This window comes from Crotalus tigris, unplaced genomic scaffold, assembly GCF_016545835.1.
Source record: "Crotalus tigris isolate CLP2741 ecotype Arizona unplaced genomic scaffold, ASM1654583v1 scf7180000019651.407290, whole genome shotgun sequence".
NCBI lineage: Eukaryota > Metazoa > Chordata > Lepidosauria > Squamata > Viperidae > Crotalus > Crotalus tigris.
In genome coordinates, this window is record NW_024097642.1 from 116,501 (window position 1) to 122,500 (window position 6,000).

Consider the following 6,000-nt stretch of genomic DNA (forward strand, 5'->3'; position numbering starts at 1 on the left):
CCAAAACTGGAAGTTACTACTGGTCTTAGCAAAACTGCGGACATAGTGCCGAAGGGGTACGCATAATGATCACAATGTTCATTTAATGACAGCAGTGTTTGTTCAATGGCTGCCACTAAAAAGGTCATATAACTGGGTTGGACTTGATTTACCCTCTCATGACGTACAGCCCTAATGGGCAAGGTCTTTTACTGTTGTATGTTCAAGACTAGCTCGTGCAAGTTGTTTGCTGGACACAGTTGCTCCCAAGATACGGGGAGAAAAAAAGGGTGTAGTGACAGGATTGTCACTCTCACTCCCCCCGCCCTGTGTTTGCATACAGTTATCATGACCAAGGAGGGCATTTAATGTTTGCAGCACCGGAGCCCTTTGAAATTTGGCGTGTGTTCAACAGGTGCAGCCTTATCTTCAGCCTCCTCACACCTCCCCCAGCAGCCCATGAATAACGCAAAACTATGGAAACTGATAAAAGGGTGAATTCAAATAATCATCAAGGAATGTAAAGCATTCCAACCTCAGAGAACCGGGATTTCTTTAGAATCGCATAGCTTTATGTTTGATTATTTTTCCTAGAGGATAAGTAAATAGGAGAAGGCTGTAAATGGAATCTGATGTTCTATCAACCTCTGCAAAACCGCTGTGGCTAAGAACGGAGGAGGGTTAGCAAAATAAAGGTCTTCTGTCATCTTCCCCCAGAAGGGAAGGCCCAATTTTAGCGCCCGTTTCTCTGCAGCCCTGCCAAGATCCTCCCAATCCATCACAGCAATTTGCCCAGGATCATGGATCGCCTTCCGGTTTTGGTCACCACAATGTAAAAAAGATGCTGGGACTCTAGAAAGAGTGCAGAGAAGAGCAACAAAGATGATCAGGGGATTGGAGGCTAAAAAACATAAGGAAAGGCTGCTGGAATTGGGAATGTCTAGTTTAATGAAGAGAAGGACGAGGGGGGGGGGGGACAGGATAGCAGTGTTCTAATCTCTCAGGGGCTGCCCCAAAGAAGAGGGAGTCAAGCTATTCTCCAAAGTGCCTGAGGGCAGGACAAGAAGGAACGGATGGAAACTCACCAAGGAAAGAAGCAACCTAGAACTAAGGAGAAACTTCCTGACAGTTAGAACAATTAACCAGTGGAACTACCTGCCTCCAGAAACTGTGAATGCTCCATCACTGGAGGTTTTCAAGAAGAGACTGGACAGCCATTTGTCTGAAATGGTATAGGCAGTGATGGCGAACCTTTTAGAGACCGAGTGCCCCAAAACTGGCTCCACCCCCTGCCCCGCCCCCACTCTGCCCCCCCATTCCCCACCCCACCTGCCCACAGGACCACTCACCGCCTCCAGGGCCTGCCGCAGATCACCCAGGAAGCCCAGCAGCGCCATGGCGGCCACGCCCTCTGTCTGCGCTCTGCAGCATCAACTGTGCACGATGGGGCGTGAGGGCAGAGTCTTGTCTACGCTACCTGGCTGCCATGTCCTTGGCTGCGCTGCTCTGTGTGGGCCACGCTTGAGGGCGAGTCTCCTTCAGGGGGGCTGCTGGAGAGGAAGGGGTCGTGGGGGGAGGCGAGGCTGGGGCAACGGCACGTGTGCCCACAGAGAGGTCTCTGAGTGCCGCCTCTGGCACCCGTGCCATAGGTTCGCCACCACTGGTATAGGGTTTCCTGCCTGAGCAGAGGGTTGGACTAGATGACCTCCAAGGTTCTTTCCAACTCTTATTCTGTTATATCCTCCCTCCCTACCTAGGGTGCATAAGACATTCCCAGATAGTCAGGACCCCGAGGTCAACCTAACCTCAAACCCAAATCTCAACAGATTTCCATCAAAAATCTGCTCATTTTCCATGGAAAAACCTGTACCACCCGCTTCAATTTCTCCCGTAAAGTTTTATGGCGAGGACCTTTTTTGTTCCAGATCTCTTAAACAACTTTACTCAGCTAGTTTGGATGTAGTAACTTGTAGTAACTTCTTCTCTCTCTTTTCTTTTGGCATTCCTGTCTTACTAATTCTTTTTTTTTCTCCTCGCAATGTTTGGAAAACGTTGTTGCAACAGCAGCATGGCTTCTCCTGGGGAAAGGAGCAGAGACAGTTCATTTTGCATACTTGAAAGAAATAGAGAAAGCTAATCAAACAATGGAAACTGAAGATTAAAAAACAAATCAGCTGAACTTGAGGAACCAGATCTGGGACATTACATCTATTTGCTGTGTACTTAAGCAGGGAGTGTTTTTTCCACAAAGCTTTAAGTGCTGTTCTACTAGTCCACTTAAAGGTTCTACTTACTATGTACCCTCACTCAAGGTGTCCACAAGGTTTGCAAGTACTCCTCGCTTAATGATTGCCTTGTTTAGTGACCATTCAAAATTACAGTCGTGTTGAAAAAGTAACTTTACAACTGGTCCTTGCACAGGCAACATTTAAAGCTTCCCCATGGTCCCATAATCATCTTTTGCACGCTTCACAGCCAACTTCCAGCAATCAAACCCTCATCGCTTAGCCCAGTGTTTCCCAAACTTGACCATTTTAAGGCATGTGGACTTCAACTCCCAGAATTCCACAGCCAGCAACGCTGGCTGTGGAATTCTGGGAGTTGAAGTCCTCATGCCTTAAAATGGTCAAGTTTGGGAAACACTGGCTTAGCCGATCCCAATTGTGCTCGTTAAGTGAGGACTATCTATAATTATATATATATATACGACACAATATATATTATATATATATACGACACAATATATATTATATATATATATATATACGACACAATTGAGTCCCAAATTTTTGTTGCTAAGCAAAATAGTTGTTAAGCGAATTTTGCTCCATTTGATGACATTTTCTGCCATGGTTGTTAAGTGAATCACTGCAGTCGTTAAGTTACTAACACGGTTGTTAAGTGAATCTGGCTTCCCCATTGACTTGGCTTGTCAAAAGGCCGCAAAAGGTGATTACTTGACCCTGGGAACACTTCAACCGTCTTAAATATGAGTCAGTCACCAAACATCTGAATTTTGGTCACATGACCTATGGAGACGCTGCAACGGTCCTAAGTGTGAAAAACAGTCTAAAGTCACTTTTTTCAGTGCTGTTGTAACTCTGAATTGTCATTAAGCCAATGGTCATTAAGTCGAGGACTATTAAAAATGACACCGTGACTCTTTTCCAGACAACGTGTGAATGTTTTATATTTATATTGCCAGTCAGTGAAGCACAGACCCTTCCACAACAGGGCCAAAAAAGTCAGATATGCAGCTGTAACCCAGCACAGCTTGTGGAAAGATTATATTTTATAGGTGGGAGGTGCGAGCTGCGAATTTCATGGCAGGCTCTGTTATAGTGGTATATGTGTTATTATTGTAGATAAAAACAGGCCATACCACTCCTAATGTGCGGCCACAAATGATCTCTGTTAAATATGGTGGCTGACGGGGCCTATCTCAAAATTGAAAGAAAACAACAACAATAATAACAAAGTTGGAAGGGACCTTGGAGGTCATCTAGTCCAACCCCCTGCTCAGGCAGGAAACCCTACACCATTTCAGACAAATGGCTGTCCAGTCTCTTCTTAAAAATTCCAGTGTTGGAGCATTCACCGCTTCTGGAGGCAGGTGGTTCCACTGGTTAATTGTTCTGTCAGACTCTCTCTTTCCTTCTCTCCCTCACAATGTCCCCCCCACCACCACCTTCAGAGTTAATGGCCTTTGGGCTTTCACGACACCCTCCTCCCTGAAAGGCTGTTACTGCCAAGATGAGATTAATAACCCAGACAGGAATATGTCCCTTTGTGCCACAAAAGCCTTGCCTGCTCTCCCAGCATGTGACACATTCTTCTCCCTGCTATGTCCTATTTCTCTGGTGGTCGCTAGTAGATGTTTACTTCTACATCCATCTAAAATGGAAAGTTTCTCTCGTGTGTATTTTTCATGGTTTGAAAAGAAAGATTTCCTTTATCTGTCCTGGAACGAATGTTTCCTTAATAGGAACATCCAGTGTAGATCTTCCAACATAGTTTGTGAGCGTTTCCTGTGCCTGAAAATCCATGGAAAGGAACGAAAATCACAGGGAACTCGGGGGCTGAACCGGGCTATCATTGCAGGGGATCTCACTAGAATGGGTGAAGTTGCCAGAGGAAATGAATATGTTCATGGATACCATTTTGTCATCTGCTCTCTCTCTCTCTCTTTCTCATCTATCTACCTACCTATCATCTACATCTATCTATCTATCTATCTATCTATCTATCTATCTATCTATCTATCTATCTATCTATCTATCTATCTATCTATCATCTCTCTCTAATATATCTATATCTATATCTATCTATCTATCTATCTATCTATCTATCTATCATCTATCTATCTATCATCTATCTATCTATCTATCTATTTATCTATCTATCTATCATCTCTCTCTAATATATCTATATCTATATCTATCTATCTATCTATCTATCTATCTATCTATCTATCTATCATCTATCTATCATCTATCTATCTATCTATCTATCTATCTATCTATCTATCTATCTATCTATCTATCTATCTATCTATCTATCTATCTATCATCTCTCTCTAATATATCTATATCTATCTATCTAGCTAGCTATCTAGCTAGCTAGCTAGCTATCTATCATCTCTTTCTCTAACCCAGCGGTTCTCAACCTATGGGTCGCGACCCCATTTGGGGTCGATCGACCTCTTTTGCAGGGTCGCCAAAGGCGGCGATCCACCATTTTGTCCCCTCCGGGGGCGCGCTTCTGGGGGGCACCGGCGCACCTCCGGGGGGTTGGCGCCATGCATGCGCGCCGTGCGTGGGGGGCGCCGCCGCGCATGCGCGCCGCGCGCGGGGGCTCCGCCCCATGCGTGCCACACGCAGAAGCGGCGCTGCGCATGCGTGCCGCGCGCGGGGGGCGCCCCCATGCGCGCCGCGCCGCGCATGCGCATAACGTTTGTGTGACGGGGGTCACCGTCACACAAACGTTGAGAACCGCTGCTCTAACCTATCTATCTGTCTGTCTATCTATCTATCTATCTATCTATCTATCTATCTATCTATCTATCTATCTATCTATCTATCATCTATCTATTTATTATCTATTTATCTATCTATCTATCTATCTCTAATTAATTAATCAATTAACATACCACCCATCTCACTGATAAAGTGACTCTGGCTTACGAATGGTAAAAAGATAAATATAAAAACAATTAAAATTAAAACAAGTTACATAAGAACCAAGACCAAGGAGGCATGGGGGTGAGGTCTTCTCCTTAGCCCCCTCAATCACCTCCAGCCAAGAGCAGCCCCATCGGGGTCCCAAGCCAGCCAGCAAAAATCAGGTTTTAAGCCCTCCCTCCCTTTCTGAAAGGCCAGGCAGGTGGGAGCAGATCTCTCCTCAGGTTTTCCCTGGAGCGGGGCCACAGCAGAAAAGGCTCTCCTTAGCCGAGGGGAAGTGCAGCGCACCCCCTTTTGCTGGGGTGGGCTCATCCCAGGAGGGCTGCTAGAGAAGCGAGATTCCTCCCATTCCTTCAGTACTTCTGCCTCTACTGACTCACATCACTGCAGTACACAATGTATTGTTGTTTCTTGAATGAGAACTCCTCTGCTTTCGGTTAACTGAGTTCCTTTGTGCTGGAAAAATCCAGCCATGCTGAAAGAGGGATCCACCTCCATCTGCACTGCCCTCTAGGTCTTCCTCCGCCAAGCTTCCTCTGCTCAGTCGCCTTTGGTTGCTAATTCCCAAGTTGTTATTTATCCATGCAACACGCAGCGCCACCCCATTCCCACAGCTTTGAAGACAGAGGTGTAAAGTTAAAGCTGTTCCACAAAGGAATGAAACAAAAGATCAAGATGGTGGCTGAAACTGTGCAATTAAAACCCTACCCCTTTTTATGTGGTTGTGTGATGCAGGCGGTTGCCACTGCCGTCTTGGCACCTTCCCAGGGAGATCTGGCATCTGCTCCGTGGAAGGGCTCAGTCTTTGCCCGGCCTTCCCTCCCGTCTGCTTGTCGCATAA